This window comes from Sciurus vulgaris, assembly GCF_902686455.1.
Source record: "Sciurus vulgaris genome assembly, chromosome: 5".
Classification (NCBI taxonomy): domain Eukaryota; kingdom Metazoa; phylum Chordata; class Mammalia; order Rodentia; family Sciuridae; genus Sciurus; species Sciurus vulgaris.
In genome coordinates this window covers 7,115,731-7,140,038 of record NC_136465.1, presented here as the reverse complement: position 1 = coordinate 7,140,038, position 24,308 = coordinate 7,115,731, and the positions used below count along the sequence as shown (strand labels likewise).

The 24,308-nt window shown below is 48.7% G+C and overlaps 1 protein-coding gene across 3 annotated transcripts in view; it reads left to right on the top strand.

Annotated features, from left to right (window-relative positions):
* The first annotated feature begins 3,653 nt into the window (after positions 1–3,653).
* Positions 3,654–24,308, top strand: part of GATA4 (GATA binding protein 4) — a 79,134-nt gene continuing 58,479 nt past the window's right edge. Inside the window, exon 1 of one of the 3 annotated variants that reach the window (XM_079142690.1) lies at positions 3,654–3,771. The gene's annotated coding sequence lies outside the window, so the exon portion shown is untranslated. Of the gene's footprint in view, positions 3,772–19,553; positions 19,770–20,141; positions 20,271–24,308 lie in introns of those variants that run through there. The other 2 variants (XM_079142691.1, XM_079142689.1) reach the window with 2 other exon arrangements.

The following is a 24,308-nucleotide window of genomic DNA, read 5'->3' as shown; positions in this document are numbered from 1 at the left end:
TGAGAAGAAGCATAATTCCTGAAGAAGTGAAAACATATGTCCAGAAAAATAAAACTGTACACAGTTGCTCTTAGAAGCTTTATTTGCAGTTAACCAAGAACTAGAAACAACCAAAATGCCCCCGGATGGGTGGATGGTTAAATAAACTGTGGTACGTCCACGTTCTGTTCAGCAATGAAAAGGGAGGAACTAACTGTGTATGTAATAACTTGGGCAGGTCTCATATGGTGTGGATTTTCTTTTTTTGAGACAGAATCTCACTAAGTTTCCCAGACTGGCCTCAAATTTGCAATCCTTCTGCTTCAGGATCCCTAGCAGCTGGGATTAAGGTGTGCCCACAGTGCCCACAAAGCTGGTGTGGATTTCTGGTGACTTTTGGAGCCCTGGCTGGTTTCCAGTAGCTACATTGCTGTCTCGGTCATGGTCCTCATCCTGAGTTTACCTTCCACCTCAACAGGTCAGGTGTAGGAGCACAGGAGACCACCAGTCTTTGGGGAAGACACACACACTCAGGAGTTGCTGGTGGGTGGCTTCTCTAACTCTGTGTCTAAAGTTTGCCTGGGTCCCCTGGGCCCATCTGAGTACCCCACACTGGGCAGTGAGGGACCCCAGGGTTCCGCTTTCCCCTCTCCCAAAACTCCTTGATTCTGTCTGGGTCAAGCTAGACCCCAGGATGGTGGCATCCCAGAGTCCCCAAAATATACAAAACTTCTGGAAAGTCTGAAACTGTGCACAAAAACAAGATCTCCTTCCACCTCAAAAACCAATTCATAAATATAGAGAAAAATGAAAATACACAAGGTTCATTAATGCTCTCACGATTGCTTTATTACTATTATTTTTATCCTGGACCACAGAAATGTGTTCTCTCTGCTTGCATTCTTTCTTAGACGTTGGTGGCTTCATAATGTTCTTGTGGTCACTGGTAGAGCTGCCTTAGATCCCGTGGCTACTGCCCCATGAGGTTGGAAGTTCTCCTCCCTAACTTTGGTAAAGAAGTGTTTTGTGCACTCCTATGCAATTCTCTGAGAACTTCAAGTTCCACCTTCTTCTCTTTGGTAAAACTTCTGAGCAAGCAAGGCAATCTGGCCCTCAGTGGACGCTGACTGGGACAAGTGGATTTTGCTGTCTACAGTATCTGCTACTTAGGTTGGAGACTTCCTCTCAGTTTTAGACTAAAGCTCCAAAATGGGCAGAAAACATAATGAGTTACCCAAAAAAATGGAACATAGGCCAAGTGCAGTGGCACATGCCTCTAATCCCAGCAACTCAGGAGGCTGAGGCAGGAGGATCACAAGTTTGAGATCAACCTCAACAACTTAGCAAGGCCCTAAGGACTTAGCAAGATCCTGTCTCAGAATAAAACATTTAAAAAGGGGCTGGGGATGTTGCTCAGTGGTTAAGGGACCCTGGATTCAATCCCCTGTACAAAAATAAAATAAAAGGAAAACAGGATTACCATATGATCCAGCAATTCCACTTCTGGGAACATGCCCAGAGGAATTGAAAACAGGAACTAGAACATATTTGTGCTTCTGTGTCCATAGCAGCATTACTCTCACTAGCCAAGAGGGGCAACAACCCAAATATCCATCAACAGTCCAAAGGAGAAGCCAAATGTGGTCTACACATACAATAGAACATCGTTCTGCCTTAAAAAGGATGGAAATGCGGACATGTGTACCACAGGGAGGAACCTTGAGGACTCACTGCTTAGTGAAATAAGCAGTCACAGGGCATGAACCCACTGACAGCAGGCGGATTCCTAGAGACAGGAAGTGGAACAGAGCTGGGGTTGCAGGGAGCTGGGTGGTAGAGCACTTGCCTAGCATGTGCAAGGCCCTGGTTCAATGCCCAGCACTGCAAGAAAGTAAGAACGAGGGGCTGGAGATATAGCTCAGTTGGTAGAGTGCTTGCCCTGCACGCAAACGCACAACGCCCCAGGTTCAATCCCCAGCACCAAAAAAAAAAAAAAGGAAAAGAAAGAAAGTACCACAGTGGGAACCAGGAAGAAGGAGGAGAAAGGGGGCTGGGAAGCCAGTGTTGAATGGACACGGAGTTTCAGCTGGCTGGTGGTGACTTGGTTGGATTAGTGAATGCACTAATGCACTGAACGTACAGGACACAGCATAAAAGGTAAGTTCTGTGCAACGTATATTCTACAGTCCTAACAACTCCCTAAGCAGAGCCTCCATGTCAGCAGGCACCCCTCCGGTGACGATGGCGGGCCCCTGCATGGAGAAGGCCGCCCGGGCTTCTGCATCTGCGCCTTGTCCCGTTCAGCTCACTCTTCAGGAATTTTAATGATCTGACGCTGCAGGGAGTTTTACACGAAAATCTTCCTGGGGCATAGTTTCTACAAGTCATCCGGCCAGGGAAGAGTGCAGAAACAGAGCAATAATGGACACCTTATTCATCACTTAGAAACGTTCATAACTAAAAGTTCTTGGAAGGAAAAAATTCTTATGTTTCTCTTCTGTTTTCCTCCTCCCAGACCTCAGCTCCCATTGCTTCCCGGCTCACATTCGCTCTGTGGTGTCTGGCAGCCCCCTCGCTGGCCTGCATTCGGAGATGGGGAGCAACTGGCCTGGTCTCTCCCCGTTCTCAGGGATTGTTGCAAGGGTCCCAAAAGCTATGAACAGGGAAATACATTGAAATAAAAAGAAATGTTTATTCGTGAGACCTGTCCCGCGGAGACCCTGACTCGGCAGCAGGGACAGTGGCTCTAAATAAAGCCAGGCATGTGAGGAGGGATCTCAGCAGCCAGCGGTCAAGAGAGATCTATTTGGCCTCGTTCCTTGAATGGCACCACAGCCCTCACTCTGTACGTGCCTTTTTGTGCGCCTGGCCCCACAATTCTGGGTCACTTAGGGACCAGCAGAGCTGCATATCCCCGGCATGTAGAGAATGAGCTCCCCATCTCCAGAAGCATGCAAACAGTGCAGACAGTCACCTTGGAGGGAATTCCTGCTTTGTGTACAAGTGTGGAATTCTGAGGTCCCTATTCTAGTAATTCAGTGGCTTCTTTATTGCTGGATTAGAAATCAATTGTTCCGGAATCTAATATGGGCTCCTCCTCTTCCTTGAATGTGACTTGACCAGGCACAAATTTCTAACGCCCCTGAGTTCAGTTGCTTCATTCAGGATGATGATACACAGTCTACGCACCTGCCCCTGTTGTGAGGACCCCTGAAACTCTTTTGAGCAGTGCACTGAGAAACCTGTGATTTTATTGCCGTTCTAGGACTGACACGGCTGCTGTTACTTCTCCCCAGTTGTGCGACATAAGCAGTCCTCCCGCTGGTCAGCCAGCAGTTCTAGTGGAGTCCGGAGGAAGAGGCATATCGTGAACAGAGCGCGTTTCCCCATGAGTCACGAGTCCCTAGGTTTGTTGCACATCGGTCTTGTGTTCTTTGGAGTGACCTTGAGAAGCATCTCTGGAACCTCGTGAACATCGACTTTAAAAAAAAAAATGTCCAGCCCAGGCCTCCTTCCCCAGCAGGGTTTCCTTCCACTTCTACACATACCAAAAAGAAAAAGTCAACCCCAGGGCTTGCTGAATTAATGAACCACTTCTCTTATCTATTTTTCCTGTTATCTAATTCTGAGAGGAAAGCTGGGAGCTCGGAGTGAGCTGGGAGACGCAGCTCACAACGTCTCCCTCCCACCCGGCCGAGGACAGCCTGGAATCTCTGGGCTGGGGCCAGGCTGTCCCTGAAAGCTGGCTCCACCGGGGCTGGAGGAGCTGCAGGAACACTGCTCCCACTGTGGGTGAGTCCCCTCCCGATCCTCCCTGGCAGAGGAGGCCAGGAGGAGCCGGCCGGCGGGCCAACGGGATCACAGGAATACAGGCCAGGGTGAGGGGTGGTGGGGAGAGAGGGCAGGGCAAGGCCTCCATGTGCCAGCACAGGGGTGTGTGGGAGCCTCTCATGCCTCTGCTGAGCTGAGAAAGGATGAGCTTCCCCAAGCCCAAGCCACAGAGGCAGGGCTCCCTGTTGCTTTCTCTCTGCTTCGTTGTTTCTTTTTCTTACAGTTGGTTGGCATTTTAGTTTCTCTGTTTCCTGGTCCAACACCCCACTCTAAGATTCGGAAGTGGATGGGAGGGTTGGTTTCTCAAGAAAAAAGCTCATTGAAAAAATATAGACCACACCAGAAACCCAGTGGGTTTGACCAGATTTCTCTGGACCCTCAGTCTTTGCTCCCTTCCCCAAACCAAATCTACTACTTTCCCTAGGCTCCCTGCTGCTGTCAGGGTCCTCTTAAGAACCCCTTTGGGAAGCTCAGGCAAACCCTTCCTGGCCCTTGTCAGAGCTGGCCGTGTGCTGCTGGTCAGAAAGTCTCCATGGCGTTTCCTGTGAGCTGCTTTAGTTAATGAATAGGTCTCAGCCTTCAGAATCTGAGAGTTTTCTTTGCCTATTTGTAGGCGAGGATCAGTCAGTCAGCTTGAAGGGTTTAATTTTCACTTATTCTGGAGCCAGATGTGAAGGGAAGGAGGGTGGTGGGGGTGTCTCTTCTCCAAGCCCACTGTGTGCTTGGGAGAATTTGAATGTGCTTTTAGCTGCCTGTGCTTTTGCAGATGCATCAAACTTAGCTCTGCCTCCTCTAAAACCAAAGTGTAGCAAACGAAGAAAAGGAGACACACAGGTAGAGGCAGGAGCAAGTTTGCAAGGACTCAGGTGGAGAATGAGGCACGGAGTTCTCTTCATTCAAGTAGTGCCTGAGAGATCAGTCTCTGGGAGAGTCTGCAACCTACCCAGCAGTCCCTGTCTCCTCGCTTGCTCCAAGGTTGAAAACAATGGCATTTTAAACTCTGTAGCAGTAGGAGGACTCAGCAAGTGCTCTTCTGGCATTGGGTAGGATTAGGTGCACTGGTGCAATGACTACAAATATTAGCTCTGCCAAGAAGAGAATGGAAAATATTTCCCTGTGGATCTCTCTCTCCAGCAGCCCCGTCAACTTCCAGCAGGCTGAATTCAAAAACTGTCTCAAAACCTACACTCATCTTTCCCGACTCTTTGACTTCCTCATCCTGGCTCTCTCCCACCCCGACTTCTGCTGATATATTTACTTCTTATGTTTTCCTAAAGTAAGGGAAACAAAAGGGTTTTAGCTGGGAAAAAATCGGCCAATCTGAATTGAGGGAAACCTTACTGGGTACAGCTGCTAGAATCTTGTGATTTTTTCATCACAAAATTGGATTTACTTTTTAAATAGTAGTTGTAGTAGCAAATGTTTTGTTTCTGCTAGTTTTATTTGGACAATTTGGCCCAGAGAAAAGGGTATTTTAAAGTTCCATTTTATGAACTTTTTTTTGACAGAGTTCATTTTTAGCCACATAGACATTGGCAACCCTTTTCCTTTTTCTCCTAAGAATGTGTCTCTGAAAGTGATTTTGCATTCCTGAGGTCAATGGGCAAGAGGAAAATATCGGTTTTCTATGGTTGGTATTGAGGATATGTTAATAAATTGCTCTTTATCCATGTTCTGTTTCTCAAGGGCAATAAAATACCCATTTCCAATGGCTTTCTAGTGCCTGGTTATATTTGTCGAGTGATTTACAGGATAGAAAATCACAGTTTGCACGTGTGAAGGGCATAAATGTTTTAGAGCTGGGGACAGTGGGGAGGAAGGGATTTAGGGCTGGGGCAGCACACCCGACTACAGAAATTCAAGCCATCAATCTCCAATTGTCTAAACACAGCTCGAAGCGGAGATTCGAGGCAATTATCCGAATAACTGGCGGGGTGGGGGGTACTTTCACCTAAATTATCTAGATTAAAATGCGACTCGGGAAAAAGTCCCAGGTCTTTTAAGCTTCGCCTGGGCTCTTCACCATTGTGCTAATTTACACGACTTTTCTATAGGTTCTGGGATCAAAGTCGGGAATGGGAAAGGAAAGGCAGGTTTCTAGAAAAGTTTAAAAGGGGCTCGGGCCGCGCCACTGGGGACGGGGAGGACGCCGGGACGCCCCCCTCGGGTCTGATAAAGCCCAGAAGCCGATCTAAGGTCAATAAACCAGGCGGCATCAGGCTCCGCCGGAGGGTCGGAAAGCTCGGGGGCGGGAGTGAGGAGAGCCGCGCTTAAGGCTGTCGGCAAACGGAAAGGAAGCCAGGACGGGTGCGCTCCAGACCCAGGGAGCCTTCGGCCAGGGTGTGGGGCGCGCAGCCTGGGAGGGGTCCCTACCTGGGGGCCTCTGCCGAGTAACCCGGGCTTTCAAAGTGCCCTGGGGAGCCCTGGTGGGTCCGGGTGCCAGGCGAACAGTTGCACCCCTGCCACGAGCTTGGAGAAGGAAATGGGAAAAATGACATGTTTTCCCCAAGGGGCAGAGGTGGGGCGAGGAGGGAAACGGAGATTCCCCAAATAATGCGAGCACATAAGAAGCCTCATCATTACCCCCAAAGAGAGAACTGAACTGTCCTGAAGTGAAGAGAACTCGGAAAGGGTGACAGTATTGCTAATTAGTCATCAATTTCGATCCCTTTCGTAGGGCGCTTGGTAGTCTGCGAACTCCTCTCGCACCAGCCTTCGGCTTCTGCCGCTCCACTCCGGAAGAGGACGATTGGGAGAATTAGTCTGCCCGAAGTCCTGCTGCTGGGGTCTCCCGCAGAGGGGCTGGTCGGGTTGCGAACAGATCGGAATCGTCCAGGCTTCTCCCAAGAGACGGCCCTAATACCCCGTACGCAGCCCGCGGGGGAAGCGGGCGCTGGAGCTGGAAATGACGCGGCTCCCACCTGGGCCTCTTTGAGCCGCATACGTCCTGAGTCTCCCCACCCTCGGCTAAACTGTAGTGCAAAGCCCTAGCGGGCAGTGGGAGGTGGGATGGTGGAGTGGGTTGGGGGAGTGGGCGCCTTCAGCAACACGAGGCCCGGAGGGTCCCTCTGACAGGCGCGACAACGCACTCTAAAGTCAGCAAATTACCAGATCCTTCGGATTTTTTGCCATTTTACCGCGCTCGGCCCACAAGGTAGAGGAGCTCTCCCTCATGGTCTCTCTGGAGGGCCGAGGCTGGATTTCGTGTAATGCATTACAGCCAATCTGGCGCCTCGTGGGCCAGTCATCTCGGATGGATGTCGCGGCGGGGAGAGCTCCGCGGGCCCACGTTCCCAGGGCAGGCTGTTGAGCCAGGAGCCCAGACAGCAGGCAGTGAGTTGCGAACCACAGTCAGTCGCCGAACCTCCAAGCTGAGCTGACGCTGTTCAGAACTGGTGTCGGTCGCTCCTAGCGCGGGAGACCCCCTCCCGGAACGTAGAGACCTTGGCCGCTGAGCACACCGACTGCCCAAACCGTGAGGCTGCAGCCAGCCACGTGCTGGGCGCTCGCGGGACCCTGAACCTGCTTGACCTGCGCCGCTGGCACCATGGTCTGAGCAGCGAGACTCGCGGCGAAGCCCCTGCCCCTTTGTCCCCGTCACGCCCGCCCGTGTGACGTTCTTAAACGGGTCAAGGATCTCGGTGACAGAGCTCCTGTTTCGCGTGCGCGAGGCCTTGGGTTCATCCCCAGCGCAGCGAAAGAAAGAAGGAGAAAAGAGGAGATTAGGGTTAGGGCTAAGTCAGTGGTAAGAAAATAAAAAAATATATAAAAGCTGAGTTCCCAGTTAGGCTGTACTGCAACCCGAGATCTTCCTGGAGGACCCCGCCGTCCGGCGTCCCAGCCCCCTCTGGCTCCGGACAGCAAGGCGCAGATTCAAACCCGTTTTTCTTTGGCAGGGTTTGGAGCGATATTGTGGGTGCATGTTTGACATCCCACCCTCATGGGGTCAGTAGCCAAGGAAAATGAGTCCTGGGACTCATTTTAAGACTGCAGAGCCTTAAGATTCAGACACAATCCCGGACCCGCGTGAGACCAGGAGCTAGAGATTATTTGAAGTGGGGGGACGTAGAGCTTGTTAAGGAGCCACCCGATTCCCAGGCCTGGCACCCGGTTTCAGTGGGAGTGCGCTGCCTTTTAATCACTTCCCGACCGTAGCACAGGTCTTCTAAAAACTGGGTTTTAGCAACACTCCGGGCACTTACAGTACCACGTGTCCTAAACCCCGGGCAGTAACTGCAGTCCCTGAGCGGACGCCGGCGGGAGTGGGCGCAGTCGTTCCTCCCCGGAGAAAGGTTGTTCTTCCCGCATCCGCCCACCCGCCATTCTTAGGAATGGTCTTTTTTCGTTTATCATTGTCCCCTTAACCTTTCCTTCTTTTCTCCTTTCTTCCTCAACCCCGTTTGTCCCTCTCCTCTCCCTGTTACAGTGTTCCTTTTCTTTTTCTTTTATTCAGTGTTCCTTTTCTGATTAATCAAAATCCTTTCCCCTTCCTTTGACCTTTATCTGTCTAATTTGTTCTTCGTAGCTACCTGTGTGCCTTTCCGTTCGGCTTTCTGGCGGGTGTGCCGGATGTTCCCAGATACAGATGTCCCCTGCCTGTCTGACTGTCGTTTCCCACCCCAGCCTGAGCCCTTCGGCGCTCATAATCAATTTGTTTTATAAATTTGGGTGTACTACTTACATATAGAAGTTACTGGATCGCGTTCAAATCAGAAGCCTTCCTATTGGTGAACTATTTTGTTATGAATATTAAACTACAGAAGTAGCTGTTTTGTTGCCCTTAAGGAATTTCTTAAATTTCCACCTCTAAATAGTTACACTATAAATAATTTTCCAAAAGCTAGGTAGATGTCTAACAAAATCCATTCTCTCAAAACCATGGGATAGGATTTTTTAAATGCTGTAGAAACTTATAAAACCGAGCCAGATGATTTATCCTGCCACAATATTTATTATGGCTTTCCACTAACTCCAAAGATTTAACAGGAAATTGATATGGCATAAATAGATAACTTTTCCTTGTTCACCAGCTAGGATTTTGTTTGCTTTCTGTTAGATCGCAGTACTTCTATCATAATAATGATAGAACAATTAGACTTTCCTTGTAGATAAATAATGATTTTGAGGGCTTGTTGTTTGTTTTATGTAGAATTTGTTGTTAGATCACACATGAGAATTTTTTATATCATGGTGTTGATAGATAGATGGTTTTTGCTTTCTGAAAATGACTGGAGACTGAAAAATTGACCTACAAGGAAAAAGCAAAAACAAGATTTTTTTTCTCTTTTAAGAAACTTAAAGAAAACGTTTAAAAAAAAAAAAAAACTCACTAACCAAACTTTTCTTTAAAACACAAGATCATTAACAGGTAAAATTTTGACCATGGGAAATTCAAAAGGAGTCCAGAAAGTCAGCTCTGGCTCTTGTACCATGATTCAAGAACAGCTAAATTTAGGGAAGTTATTACCACAGACGGGATGTAGTAGTCCCTGTTTAGAGGGAAAAGCAAGCAACCAACAACAACAAAACAAACAAACTAAAACCCACGTGGGTTATTAAGGAAGGGAGGGTCTCAAAGCATTCCTTGCTTCTGAAAGGTTGACAAGCAGAATCTAAGAGTTCCTGGTTGAGAACCACTCCCCAGAGTTTGAGCAGCTACTGACACCACCGGGGACCTGCTTCATTAAGGGTTATGGGGTGAGGGAGACAGGATTCAGGGAGAGTTCTGGGAAGGGGCTCTGGGAAGGATCCCCGCTTCCGTGCTCCAGGCTTGCTCAGCAGGCACCCTGTCTTCTCGCCCCTCAATTCCTCACCCTTTCTGCGGGCCTGCCTCCAAAAACTCTCGGTATGGTGGCCACTGGGGTTGCTCCAGCCATGATAACGAGGGGCTCGCTATCTAATCTAGACAGCAGCATGAACAATCCATTAGACCTCGGCATTTATCCGGGGTCAGGGAGGAGGGAAGGACAGGGCCTGGTGTGCCCCACCCAGTCCTGGGAAGCAGTGAGTTGCCCCACTGGCTGCAGGGAGAATTACGAACCAGAGAGTTTGTGAAGACTCAAAACTCACCATGACAGATTATGCTTCCTAATGCTAGTAAATTATTTTGTTGTTGTTGTTGTTATTATTATTATTATAACTAGCCATACTGCGGGTCATGGTAGCCTGTAATCCCAGCGGCTCCAGAGACTGAGGCAGGAGGATAAGGAGTTCAAAGTCAGCCTCCACAACTGCAAGGCACTAAGCAATTCAGAGAGACTCTGTCTCTAAATAAAATACAAAAATAGGGTGGGGATGTAGCTCAATGGTGGAGTGTCCCTGAGTTTGATCCCCAGAATAATAATAATAATAATAATAATAATAATAATGGCCATACTGGGGATGGAACCCAGGGCCTTGCATGCTAGGCAAGTGCTGTATGACTGAGCTACAACCCCAGTCCTAATTCTACCCACCTACAGTGTAAGAAAAAGAAGGAATATTGTGGGTTGAAGGGATCACTTTTCTTGTCAAAAGTTCAACGTGCTGTGCCTTCTCTCATCAACTCACCAGTGAAAAGGTGTTGGAAGATTCCAGTTTTTACCAGTATTCCTTGAGATTCCCGAGACTTAAATCCATCTACCCATTCATTCATTCATTCAGCAAACATTTACAAAGCTTTACTCTGCGCCAGGCATTGTGCCTTGTACTGACAGGTGAAATTATTTGCCCAAGATGAGAACTATGCTGGCGGCTAGGGCGGGACCCTAAATCAACTCTTCAGTCCCATGACTGCTCCCTTCTCTCCCCAAGACATACAAAGCAGAGACTTGGGAGTGGGAGGGGCCCCAGAGGTTATCTGGTTCAGCCTTCCATTCAATGCAGGAATCCCCTCCCCAGAAGGCCAGCAATTAGGCCTCTCTCTGCATCTGCCCCCTACCAACTCAAGGAACTAGCAGTTCCTGCCCGGCCTTCACATTTGAAAGTGGCCCAGCAACCTGGAAGGACTTTCCCTGGGAGAAGATGATCTTGGCCTCCCACACCTAAACCCCCTCTGCTGTGGGGCTGCTGCAACTCCCAGGTGTCAGGCTTGGCTCTGCTCAAGGAGAAAGGGCTCTGCGCTTGGGGGCACCACCTCCCCAAACTGGCCCACTGGCCTTCAACCCAGCTTGGCCAACTGCTCTCCTACAGCCTCTATGTTGAAATGCAGAGGGCTGAGTTGCTGGACACTAAGCCCCTTGAAACTTGAAGGAGCTATGGGCCTTAGCCAAGCTGACCTTCCTCAGTGGCCCACAAGAGATATTGGTTGCCAGGTCAGGGAAGATACTGGGCAGAAGCTAAAGAATAGTCAGTCTGGATGCTAGTTCCCACACAACCGCAGACAAGTGGGTGGCCTTAAGTTATTTTACTCTATTTCTAGCACATTCTAGAAATAAGATGTAGGAATGTACCTCAATATAGTTGAGCATGCCACCTCTATAAAAGAAAAATTGTTCTTTAAAAATAATCTGAGGGGCTGGGGAGATAGCTCAGTTGGTAGAGTGCTTGCCTTGCAAGCACAAGGCCCTGGGTTCGATCCCCAGCACCATGTCCAAAAAAAAAAAAAAAAAAAAAAAAAAAAAAATCTGAGCTTACAAAAAGCAATTTCTAGACAATGAGCCTATCACGAGGAATATTCTGGAAGTTTTTTAGAGCCATTTTCCTAGCATCAGTGTTAGAATGATGTGCCTTGAGTTTCAGCCTACTACTAACAGCTAAACTCCTTTGACCAAATTGCTTAACATTTTTGTCCTTTGTTTCTTATATTTTAAATCTTTATAATCCTAAGGGGGCCAGCAACTCTCCCCCATCCCTGAAAGAATCTCCATAGTACAAGGTGTTCCCCTGGACATCAATGGCCTCCTTGTTTTTGTTTGGTTTTCCCCGTTAACCTATGACTTCAAAACTCTGTAGAAATCAAGTATGTCTAAAAAGAGGTAGTCATCTACCTGACAAGCTGATAAATATATTTATCATTATCTTACCCCAAACTGAGTGCTGCTAGTGGGTGTGGCCTTTTGAAAGGCAATTTGACAACGTCTCCTGAGCCCTAAAAGTGTTCAATTCTTTGGCCCACTTTTTGCCTTGATGAAACTAACCCTAAGGAAATAATGAAAGATTTACAAGATGCTTTACTTACCAAAATTTATGATTTGACAATGACACATAGACAATTGATTTATGATAATAAAGAACAGAAAGTAGCCCAGACTCTAGACAATTAGATTTATTTAATATGCTACACTTAAGTCATAACATGGTTATTAAATTATGTTTTCTTAAGCCATTTAGTGACATAAGAAAGTCTCATGTATTTTGGGGATTTTTTTTTTTTTTTGGTACCACATATTGAACCCAGGGTGCTTAACCACTGAGCCACATCTCCAGCCCTTTTTTTTTTTTTAAATAATTTTTCGTTGTAGATGGACACAATACCTTTATTTTATTTATTATTTTTATGTGGTGGCAAGGATCGAACCCAGTGCCTCACATGGACCATGCAAGCACTCTACCACTGAGCCACAATCCCAGCCCTCCAGCCCTTTTTAAAATATTTTATTTAGAGACAGTTTTGGGCTGAGGTGCTCAGGGCTTTGCTAAGTTGCTGAGGCTGGCTCTGAACATTCTCCTACCTCAGCCTCCCAAACTGCTGGGATCACAGGCATGCACCACCACACCCAACTATTTTGGGGATTTTTTGGTTTGTTGCTGGCATTAAACACAGGATCTCCTGCATGCTAAGCACACACTCTACCCCTGAGCCACACTCCCAGCCCCTCACAATATATTTTTTAAAAAATGAAAATTAGATTGTAAAACACTCTCTACCTGGAAAACTTCTGTTAAGAGAACAGAAAAAAGCCCAACGTTCTCAGTGGTTCTCCCAGCGGATGGTTAAGAATGGATTTTGTTTTCCTTGGTATACTTTTCTGCATTTCCAAAGGAACTGCAATGAATTCATGTTTGAGAAAAAAAGACAAGTATTTTGAGATGGGAATAGGGAAGACAGATCAGATCCAGGCCACTCAGGCTTCCTAACATCCGTGTAGCTGTTGTGTCTTCATGACAAAGACTGGTCGGGTTGAGGGCATCCAGAACGAGAGTCCCCAGCATTAGTGGACTCACACTGGAGCCCAGCTGGAGCCTCTGCGCAGGAGAAGCGCCCACTGGCCGGCGGGGGAGTTTCCTGCAGAGGCCCCGCTCCCCTCCGGCTGCGCGGAGTGTTTTCCCAGCCCTCCAAAGTAACCCACTTGCAACCTTGAGTGTTACTGAAACCGAAAACAATAGGCTAGTTTTTGTAACTTTTCCCTCTGCTCACAACTCCCTTTGCTGGCAGGAGGATGCGGATCGCAGGGCCAGGTGCTGGCCCAGCTGCGAACGCAAGCTGATTATTCCCGAGGGCGAGGAGGGGGAACCCGGGCGGGCGGGAGAGAAAGGCAGACCTTGGCGGTGGCCAAGGCGCAGCAGCCCGTGTTCAGAAAGAAGACCTTGGTGAGCGCCAGGAGTCCAAGCCCAGAATGAGAAGGCAGACCCCATGAGCTGGAAGACAACTGTTAGTAAGCTCAGGGCCCATGTTTGGAACGGAACCGTTTTTTAGCCTGTGGAGAAATAAGTAGCAGTTTACAGAAGTCTTCCTCTCCCTTTGCAGGCGGGGTGTGGCATGGGGCTAAGGGACAGTGGTAACAAAATCCCAACATCAACCAGGAAACCTTCAAAACATCTTGTGCTGTTTTTTGTCTTAATGTAACGAATCCAGTGAACAAAAGATACAAGTAACAGAGATAAGGACCAAAGCCACGTTTGTTAATTAGCAAATCAACTTTTAGCAGATACATTATATTCTGAACACAGTAGGGAATGTGGATGTGAAATAGGGTTCCCATCCTCTTTCTCCAAGTTCTATATTCAACGACGACAAACAAAAAACTTCAAGGTCAGTCTTTGTGTCTTGGTTGGTGGATGGTTGTTGGTAAAGGAATACTAACAGAATTGTTCCAAACGGCAAAATTTCCAGTTATTAGAGACTTAGGTCAGCTCTACCTCAGCTCATCTTTGCCATTGTCAGTCAATAAGGCAAGTGGGGTCCCCTCGAGTGCCACAGTTGTCTTTATGCCACATTTGCTAGCCCTCTGTACAGCACAGGCATGGTGGTAAGCACTATCTCAGAGAATGATTCTCATAGAGCCAAGTTTCAGGCAGCTTTGCTGGCAGAATTCTCTGGAACCAAAGTCTCAGCCACACCAGTTTTTCTGCTCCCTATCTCTGAAGAGAATGAAACCCAAACCCTGGAGCAAACCAGGGGGACCATTCTTTCCTTCAGTATTGCCAGGACACACCCCAAAGCATTCCACAGCATCAGAAGGGTGCTTATTTCCCAGGCAAATACTCCATTCTCTTCTAGCTGGCAATCCCTGGCTCTATGGGTCTGCTATATTGGCTGCTTTTGTCCTCACTGTGCTGTTTCACATTTCCAGAAATGTCTCCTCAGCACCAGTTTTCATCAAACACTGGTAGAGCCCAGAGAAGCATCCTGGGCATTCAGTCTTTATACAATTTATAAATGATCTTCATGTAAAATAGAGTGAGGGAAGTCAAACAGTGCTCTTGGCTCTGCTACGAACTGCTCAGACAGTACCTCAAGCCTCTCATCTGTACACTGGGAACAATGAATATTATTCATGGTGCATTAATGTGTTCCCACATACATCATCATACTTCATCTTCACAGCAACCTTCTGGGTACCAGAGGATGCTATTAGAGTATCACACCTGTTTTACAGGTGAGAAAACTGAGACTCAGAGATGCCAAAGGTCACGCTACTAATAAGGAACAGGATTACATGTACAACCAGAAAAATGAAAAGTTGCACCCCATTTGTGTACAATGAATCGAAATGCAGTCTGTAAAATTAAAAAAAAATTTAAAAGGAACAAAATTAAACTCAAATACCCTGTCCTAGCTACAGAGGGTTGCTTCTCCACCCTTGGGTCATGCCAAGGATGCATGAGATTGTGCCTATGAGCTGACTTATAGTTGCTCAATAGGTACTCTCAGGATTCCTCAGTTTACTCGTCCAAAAATCACAGAATCAAAGACTAACACAGCAAAAGGCTCTTAGAACCGCTGAAGGCTCCCTCCCCATTTTGCAGGTGTGACCCAGGAAGGTTAAGTGATTTGCCAAAGGTCACTCCATGAGTTAGTAGAAAATGACCAATGTCATTTTAAAAAAATTAGCTAAAAAGAACTGCCTACCAAGCCCATTTTTATGGCTTATTTTAAGCAGGTTAATGAGTATACCAGCTTTAAACCCAACTGAGTAAATGCTGACACTAGTTTATAGATTGGGCAGATAAGTAGCAATAAGGAATTATTCTTCTCTCATTTATCATCAGCCTCTCCAAGGTGCAAGTTATAAAATGAAGCAAAAAGAAGTTCAAGTGCCCCCACACATGTGAGATCAAAAAAGGGAAAATAAATTGGTTTACAAAGCCATAGCTTTATTATTATTATTTTTTTTTAAGATAGGGTCTAAGTTGCTGAGGCTGGCCTCAAACTTGTGATCCTCCCACCTTAGCCTCATGAGTTGCTGGGATTATAGGCATGTACCACTGTACCCAGCTCAAAACCATACCTTTATGAATCTGCGATCTCCTGAGATGTGAAAAAGGGAAGTATTTGGGGAAATTGCTTGCATTTCATAAATAGGCATGTTTCTTATACAGAACTCTGTATTTGGTTGATACAGAAATCTACATTTTGACTGACTTGTGTTCAATCACTGATTCATTCCTTTGAGTAAGTATTGAGCACCTACTGTGGGCAGCACACTGTGGGGAAGGGAGGCTCTAGTATTATTAAATCCTATTCCAGCTATCAGGAAACGTAAGCTTAATGAGGTAGCAAAATACAGCACAGGAGCACAGGCATGCACAGACACCAGTCTCAACCTCACGGGCCTGTGGAATGAGCACTGTGTATCAAACCCAGACCCAGACCCAGACCCAGCACACGGCAGGGCACCGGCGGGAGTAGGCAGGAGGGGTGGCCAAAACAGGAGCACACTGACATAGCCTTGCCATCATCCTATCCCCAAGGAAACTTCTGTATCCAAGTGGAAATGTCAGAGGCAGAAAATGAGACTGCATTGATGGCCCCAGTGAAGGACCTAATCCCCAAAACTCATGAAGCACAAACAAACTGGTGGAGAGATGGATGGGGACAGAGCAGTATTCTAATATATTTTGAAAATGAATAAAATCCACAGACAATTTGCTTATTTGAGAGATAGGCTCTAGTAAAATCTCACATGCCATTCTGATGGGCTGGTTTATTTCATTTCATTTTATTTTTTATCAAGCCCAGTTTGCCAATGGTGGACCTCAGGCCCAAAGTTCAATGTCAATAACAGAGCAGCTACAAATCCAGTAAGTGACTTTGCTCTCAGCTGCCCAGGCAAGAAACTGTGAAACTCCACCTGGAACAGCACCTGGCTCCATTCCCCTTCCCTCCCCAGTGGCTGGCCTTGTGTGTTACAACATGTAACCACTCATCTCTGGGCTGTGGGCCCTGCATTCATAAAACTAACACCGTGTCCAGTGTAAAGAGAACACAGAAGATATTTACTCAATCCTTTACTTGGTAGTCAGGGAAATGAGGCTGGGTGAGTTCAAGTGACTTATACGTAGGGCAAGGATATTTTTTATGTGATATTACCAGTGTGCATGCATACCACTAATAATTACTCAGTTCAACCAAGTGTGTGGCGCACACCAGTAATCCCAGCTGAGGCAGGAGGATCACAAGTTCAAGGCCAGGCTCAGCATCTTAGTGAGACCCTGTCTCAGAGTAAAATAAAAAGGACTGGAGATGTAGCTCAGTGGCCAAGCACCCCTGTGTTCAATCCCCAGTACCTCATCCTCCCAAAGAATTGCACAGGCCAACTGGCGTCTGCTAGGCCTGTCCTAGGCCTGTTTCAGGCAACCTAGGATATTGAGTTACTGTAGTCAAGGAGGAAATAAGAACGAGGGCCAAGACCAGATCCCTATCCCTTATACACCCCACAACTTTACCATCTTATATTCTTTATTTTGAAGACTGGTATGTATGAGTCCTCAGGACAGGTGAGAAGGCACTCATTCTAGAAATGTAATATGGGCCTATACCCATTGTGACGTGGCTTATCCCCTGAGGAGGGTGTGTGATGCCTGTGATTCTACGTATTGGTGACTCCTGACCCTTTACCACAGCCTCAAGCTCCCACCTGCCTCCATTCCTGGCTGAGCCAGAGTTACAGTTCTAGCCCTCTGCAAAGGGTGGGAGCTACCCCACGTCCCCAGGTTCCCAGGCTCTACCCAAGAGTCCAGGGCTGCCTTATCACTAATCCTCTCACCCTAGTGATTGCATCACAGTGAGGAAAGTTTGACCTTGGGATTCAGACTTACAGAGGAAGACACCAGTTCCTGCAGGCCAAGGTCAGGGCCCAGCACCTAGTCCTGGCTGTGTGAGTGAAGGGTTCCAAACCTGCAGGCCTCTGGGTCCTAACTGCCTCGTCTTCAAAATGACTGAGTTGGACCAGAATGTTCCAGGTCCTTTGACATCAATGTCGAAGAGAGTCTGTCCCATGACTGATAAGTGGGCCAAAGGTACTGGGGCCATGGTCTCCCTGCCACCAGGAGCCAGGCTCCAGTGCTGATGAGGTGTTGTGTGGCATCTTGTGCACCAGCCTCTCTTAGCTCACACACAGTGGGAGGGACTATGGCATGTGTGTGTCTGCCACAGCCCTCATCTAGCTCCTCAGTCTCGCAAGGCAGGGAGGCATACTGGATGAGGATAGATAGGGACACTCAAATTTCCTGAATTCAACACATCTTCTTAAACATCTACTATATGTTAGAAACTATGGAAAATACAAATTTGTCAACCACAGGATTTCTGCCCTCAGGAGATTGAAATTTGGGGGAGAGAAGACTGTAGACATTCAGACCTGTGGAGAAATTAAACTGAGATAAAACATGTTAAAGGGTGTAGGGGAAAAGGGACTGACTCTGGAATGGGGTTGGAAGTGTTTCTTTTTTTTTTTTTTTTTTAAGTATATGTAAATGTTTCTTTCTTTTTTTTTTTGAGGGGGGCAGTGCTGGAAATCTAACCCAGGGCCTCCCGTGGTGCAAGGCAAGTGTTCTCCCATTGAGGTACACCTCCTGACTTATCAATCCTGGGACAGCCTCTCTTTGACATTGATGCAGTGTGCTGGAGTTGCAAGGGACCTGGAGGGTTCTGGTCCAAGCCTCTCATTTTGTAGGTGCAGCAGCTGGGACCCAGAGAGGACTACAGACTTATCCAGAGTCTGCGGTACTTACATGGCCAGGACCAGGTGTGTTCTAGGTGTGCTAAGCCCTGGTCATAGTCTGCTCTCCATCTCAACATGCTGCTGTAGGGACTGACAGCTCCCTCCATAAAACTCCTGCCTTCTTCCCTTCTTCTCTCACAGTACCAATGTCTGGGGTGCAGGAGTGGGTAGTTGTTGAGTTCTGAAATCAAATCACTCGAGTTTAAATCTTGGCTCGGCCTCCTATTAAACTAGACAAGTTATTTAATAGCTCATGCCTTGGTTTCTTTAGCTGGAAAATGGGAGAAATGGAGTGATTGTGCAGATAAATGAGATAATTTGGGCAACATATCTGGCACCATGCCTGGTATATAGTAATGCCCAATGTCAGCTGTTGCTCAATAAATGTTTGCCTAGTAAACAAATTGAAGTTTTCATCTGAGTCCAAGTCTTTTATCTTGCATATTCAAATGGGCCTCCCATTTTGAGTTCCCCATGGAATATATTCATTATCTGTGGCTAAGATTGAGTTCAGATGCAGAGGCCTAGAGCTCCCACCCTTCCATTGTGCAGGACCAGGAATGAGCCTGGTGGTGAGGAACCATTTGACTAACAGAATGGCACAATTTGGTGAAGTCTATTTAGAGAGTTTAAAGTTACAAAATGTTGGTGCAGGAAGGGAACTGGGAGATGATTTAGTCTCTTTATTTTACTGAAACAAAACCATAGCTTAGAGAAGTGACTTGCTTATGTCATGGGACTCATCTGGTGGCAGTGGCAGAAGTAGACCCAGGAATCCTGAGAGAAGATCCAGGAGCTCCCACCTCACCTGCCGCCTAGTCACCTAAGCAACCTTCTACACAGAGGCTCTTAGGTGACAGCAACCCGCGATCCCTCCCTCCTCTTTCTACTGTGTTCTAGAGAAAAGCCTGTTTCTCCGTTCTCATGGTCACATCTAAGGTAGACTTAGGGCTCTTAGCTGGCCAGAACTAGGGAATATGTTCATGACCCTCCAGTTAGTGTTACCCACCGAGAAGGTGGCTGTGGAGGCTTTCAACACAAAGGGCAGGTAAGGCAGGCAGCAGCGAGGCAACCTGCCTTCCAGTCTGTCAGGCCTCAGATAACACCGGCCTTTCTTCTTCCGAAAGAGCAATGGGGAGAAACCAAGATGGAGGAAGGTGGAGCCCGGGGAGATCAAGCGAAGGGCCGGGAAGGAGCTGACTCGACCGCCTCTTCTCCAACAGGGCAGTTAGGGTGTGTTCACTGTAATAAAGCAGCACTTGCTCCCCGACAAAATCCGAAGCGCACGACGAAGAAAACCCGCCCTGTGGCAACTCGCCGTCTTATTACGTAGACGCACTTTATTTACCTACCTATCTTCTCTGTCCCTAAGTAAAAACTCGGTGAACTCTAAAAGACCTGGCACTGGTGTCCTGGTTTTTCTGCTGTCGCGCGCAGAAAACCTGCCGTGCGACTGGCCAGTCTTCCGAGCTGCGTTGAGCCGGACCCTCCAGTGAAGTCCCCCTGGAAGGGCGCAGCGCCTTCACCGGCCGCAGGACTCCGCGCCCGGGCGCGCGAGGCGGGCGCGGCCTCTGCGCCCGGGGCCCGCGGCGGGTAGGAGCGAGGGCAGGCGCGCGCGGAGCGGGGCGTGGGGTCGCCGTCCGGGGCCGCGAGGCTGGCGGCGCCGGGACGCACGAAGGGCGCGCGGGGGCCGGGAAGGAAGCGGGGCCGGCGCACCGGGCGCCAGGCCCCGAGGCGCTTCCGCGCCGCCTCCCTCGCCGGAGCCGGGCCGGGGCGCGCCGCAGGGGCGGGGGCGGCCGGCCGGGGGCTGACCCCGAGCGCCGCCGAGTCTGCGCCCGCCCGCCGCCCCGCGCTAGCCTCCTGCCGCCTCGGGTTACGCGGCGGCCGTCAGCGCGCACCTCATCAATAAGGCCTGACAGGCCGCCGGCTCCGCCGCCATCCATCACGCCGGGCGGCGCGGGCGGCGCGGGCGGCGGGCGGCCGGCAGGGCGGGCACGCGGGGCCCGGGAGCCGGCGGCCCCAGGCCCGGCCCGAGCGGCACGGCCGGCTCAGCCTCGGCAGCGCACCGCCGGCTCGGGAGGCGCCTGCGGAGAGGTGAGCGTCTGCGTCGGTGCTCCAGGCCCTGCTCACCCGGAGCGGGCCCTTCACAGGCTTGAGGCAGCATTTCTCTATCCATCCACAAATATTGGACTTAATTCCACTTCTTAATCCTTGTGTCTTTTAAAGATGTGCTCGTTTGTTTTTAGAGAGCTGTGGGTGATGTTAGAAATGATCTAGTACAACCCATTTATTTCACAGATGAGGAAACTGAGGGTCAGGGTGGGGGTCTGGCATGATTGAGGCCTCACAACCCGGTGGGTGGCGACTGAAGCTTAGGCTGTCCGCATTTGCACTTGGCTCGACCTGTGACCAAGATTGGCATCAAATGTGTGGAATGGACGAAGTTGTGCGGGTCCTTGATTCTAGATGCTCATCAGTGCATGAGCAGTACAACTCAGGCCACCGCCAGTGTGTGTGTCCGAGTCCCCGCCCCAGCGTGCATAGGTGCTGTGGCGAGGAAAGAGAATAGAAGAGAAGGTAAGAGCAGAGAGAAACACCGACACATTTAATGTACTAGTTCCTTGAATGCATTGGTTACTTCCTGTCCCACCTACCCTTCTCTAAGACGGTCATGCATGTGTATATTCCAGCACTTGCTCCTGGTCCTCTTTGCATCTCCACTGATGGCAACAGTTTGAAAGTGGAAATGTGAGTTTGTCCTCATGCCTCCAAAGTTTACATGGTGTCCAACACACAGCAAGCACTGATGGGCTGGAACTCTTGTGAGGGAATTCCAATATTTCAGATTCAGAGGACCCCGAGAGATCTCAGAGATTGTGGAGTCCAGCCTCCTTCCCTAAGAGGGGGACTAAGACTAAGTACCTGATTTACCCAAAGCTATCCTGGGTAAGGGAGCACTGGACTCCCAGCATTCCTTCCTGCACCCCTCCCCCAGGACTTGGCCAGCCACTGAGTTGCCTCCTTGTGGATCCTGCGTCCTTTCAGTCTTTCTTTCCCTTCCCACCTTTGGTGCTTCATTAGCAGGCTCTCCAGGGTTAGGATGATTATATCAGAGAAATGGACCAGGCCTACTGCTCTGTTTCCAACAGGAAACACATGTGTGAAGTTTGGGTTTGCTTTTGTCATGGTGGTGGTGGTGGTTTTTTAATTCAAGTGTAAAGGATGAGATTAAAACCCATAAAGGGACTGGGGATGTGGCTGAGTGGTAGAGTGTTTGCCTAGCATGTTGGAGGCCCATGTTTGGATCCCCAGCACAGAAGAGGGTGGGGATGGCAGGACGATGGATAGGTCTGTTAACTTTAATGTGTGTGTTTCTTCTGTTACTACAGAGGTTTGGCAGAAGTTAGAAATAGTGATATTATCAACATTTGGGAAGAGAGAGAAATGATCCCAGTCTCCCCCTCTCTCCTTTTGAGTATCAAGAAGGCAAACCATCCTGCGGCCCAGATAGTTTGTGGATTTGGGGCTCTCATGTGATGTCCTCTAGAAGATAATGTCTGAAATTCAGATACCAACTGTGGCTTCATCTGCCACAGAGCACTTTCTTACCTGCAAGGTCCCCCACCCATGTGGACATCATAGCTTCACCTGAGTGTGATAAAAATTGACATAAGAATTACAGCCAGAGTGGCTTCTTCCGCAGAACCAACACAAAGGTTGCAAGTTGGTTGTACTGGAAATGTCACCAGTGCAGTGCGGCACCAAATGTTTCTTCCTTAGTCCATTCAATCCTGCTCTCAGGAGCAAATCCGTTCCTCTTTGAAGACTAAGACTTGGCTTTCACTTACCCATTCTGGGCTGAGTGCCTCCCCCCACCCCACCCCCAGCAGACAGCAGGTTGCCTGGGAACTGGCAGAGTTGCTCAGAGTGATTTAGCAATTCCTGAGCTTCTTCTGTCTGGCTCCAGGACCCTCAGGATGCCAGACCAGGATAACCTTCACTCTGGTGTCACACCCTGTAGTCTGCTGTGAAATATGAGTGTGCCTGTGTCATACCAGCTGGAGATAGGCACTGAGCCCTGCCTGCCACGGACCACTGTAGCCATTGCTGTTAACTTAGGATGGACAATGGGGGAGGACCAACCTTGGAACCTGAGTTTTCAAAAAAGAAATGCAAAGCTTTCTCTTGAACATAAATCTCTTTGCTGAAAGAGGGAGTCAAACATGCACCAGAGATACAGAGGCTTTCTGAAGACCGAGGTCAAGGGTGAGAAGAAGTGGAGTGGGGGCATCTTATCCCGACCCAGTAATATTTTCCCCCTGCTTTTACAACGTTAGATTTATTGAGGTAATTTACATACTGTAAGCTCACTCCTTTTAGTGTAGTTTTATAAGTTCTGAGAAATCAAGCAACTGTCACCATAATCACATATTGAAATAATCCCAACACTTGCCCAAATTTCCTCCCTTTGCACTCAGCTCTCCCCCATTCCTTGCCCCTAGCAGCCTCTGACCTAGTTTTCATCTCTGTGGTTTTGCCTTCTTTAGGATGTTCTGAGGTTTTTTTTTTTTTTGCGTGGAGTCTTTTGCTCCTTCTTCCCTGTGGCTGAGTACATGTGAGTCATTGTTGTCCTTGGGTAAATTTGTAGCATATTCCTGTTTGTGGCTAAATAGTATTCCATCATGTGCATGGACTTCAGTTTGTTCATCTGATTCCCCCTTGAGGATCATTTGTGGGGAACAACTTTGGGGCAATTACGAACAAAGCTGTAGCTCTTGAAGATACCAGAAATACTCCTGTAGATTAAAACATGGCTTATATTCACCTCTTCCTATCCTAAGGCACATTGCAAATGATACATCTGCTGGCCATGTTCAAAGAATAAAGATGTCACAGTCCCTGACAAAGGTAGTGCATGGAGGTGTGTGCATGTGTGGAGAGACAAGACAGACAGACACACTCTGAATCCAGAGCTTGTGAAGTGAAGACAAACTATTGGCACGGATACGGAAAAACTGAAGCCCTTCACAGTGGTCTGTGCCTGTGGAAGGCTGAGGCAGGAGAACTGCAAATTTAGGCCAGCCTCAGCAAGTCAGCCAGACCCTGTCTCAATCACTGAAAAGGGCTCAGTTGTAGTTCTATGGTAAGGCACTAATGGCTTCCATTCCTGGAACCTACCCCCCATACACACAGAGAAGAAAGGAGAGGGGGGAGAAAGAAAGAAAAAGAAAAAAATGGACTTTTTTTTTTTTTTTTTTTGAGACGGGGTCTTGCTAAGTTGCCCAGGCTGGCCTTGAACTTGTGATCCTCCTCCTCTGATTCCGAAGTAGCTGGGATCACTGGACAGGCACCACCATACCTGGCAGGACCTGATCACTGTTGACGGATAAGGATAGCAAGTCTTTTGCTTCACCTGTTCTGAGCCCCTCCTCAGGAGGGGAGGGGAGCCCTAGAAGTAGGCTTCTCCTGAGACTTCCAGGGCGGGGGAGCCCCTAACGGGTCCCTTCGCTCAGGGTGTGAAAAGGGAAGGGAGGAGGAGGCTCTGGGTAGCTCTGCTGCTTGGTAAGTGCAATCCTGAGGACTCCCTTGTCTGGCTTCGACCAGACCTTTGCTTCTGGTGGCCCTCCCTTCAGTTCCCTGGCCTTGCAATTTGCAGTGCCCAAGCGCCTCTGCTTTAGAGGAGAATTCAGGCTCAAAGCGGGGAGCAGCCTGGTCCTTCCATCAGACATTCACCCACCTGATTAAGGTAGCGAAAAGTTGAAATCAGGCACAAGGAAGTGGGGTGTGAGGCTCTCCAGTCTTTCATTCACTCAGCTCGGCTACAGTAGATGCACAATTGACATAAAAGGGCGGCCTAACCAGCCAAGCTCCGTGCACCCCTCTTCCTTCCGTTGTTTCAAGAAACCAGTTATTTCCCAGCAGAACTGCCTCCAGGCTGCAGGCCTGGGTGTGAGGCAGCGGGCAGCCCACTCCGAGGGCACCTGCTACAGCTGCGGGAGAAGAGGGGTCGCCCGCCCGAGGCACTGCGCGGTCCAGGGACAGGGAGGCCGGGTCTGTCTGAAGTGGGTCCTCGCCAGCGAGGCCAGCAGGACTCCCGCGCCCCCCACCCGCTTTTGGTGGATGCTGGGCCGC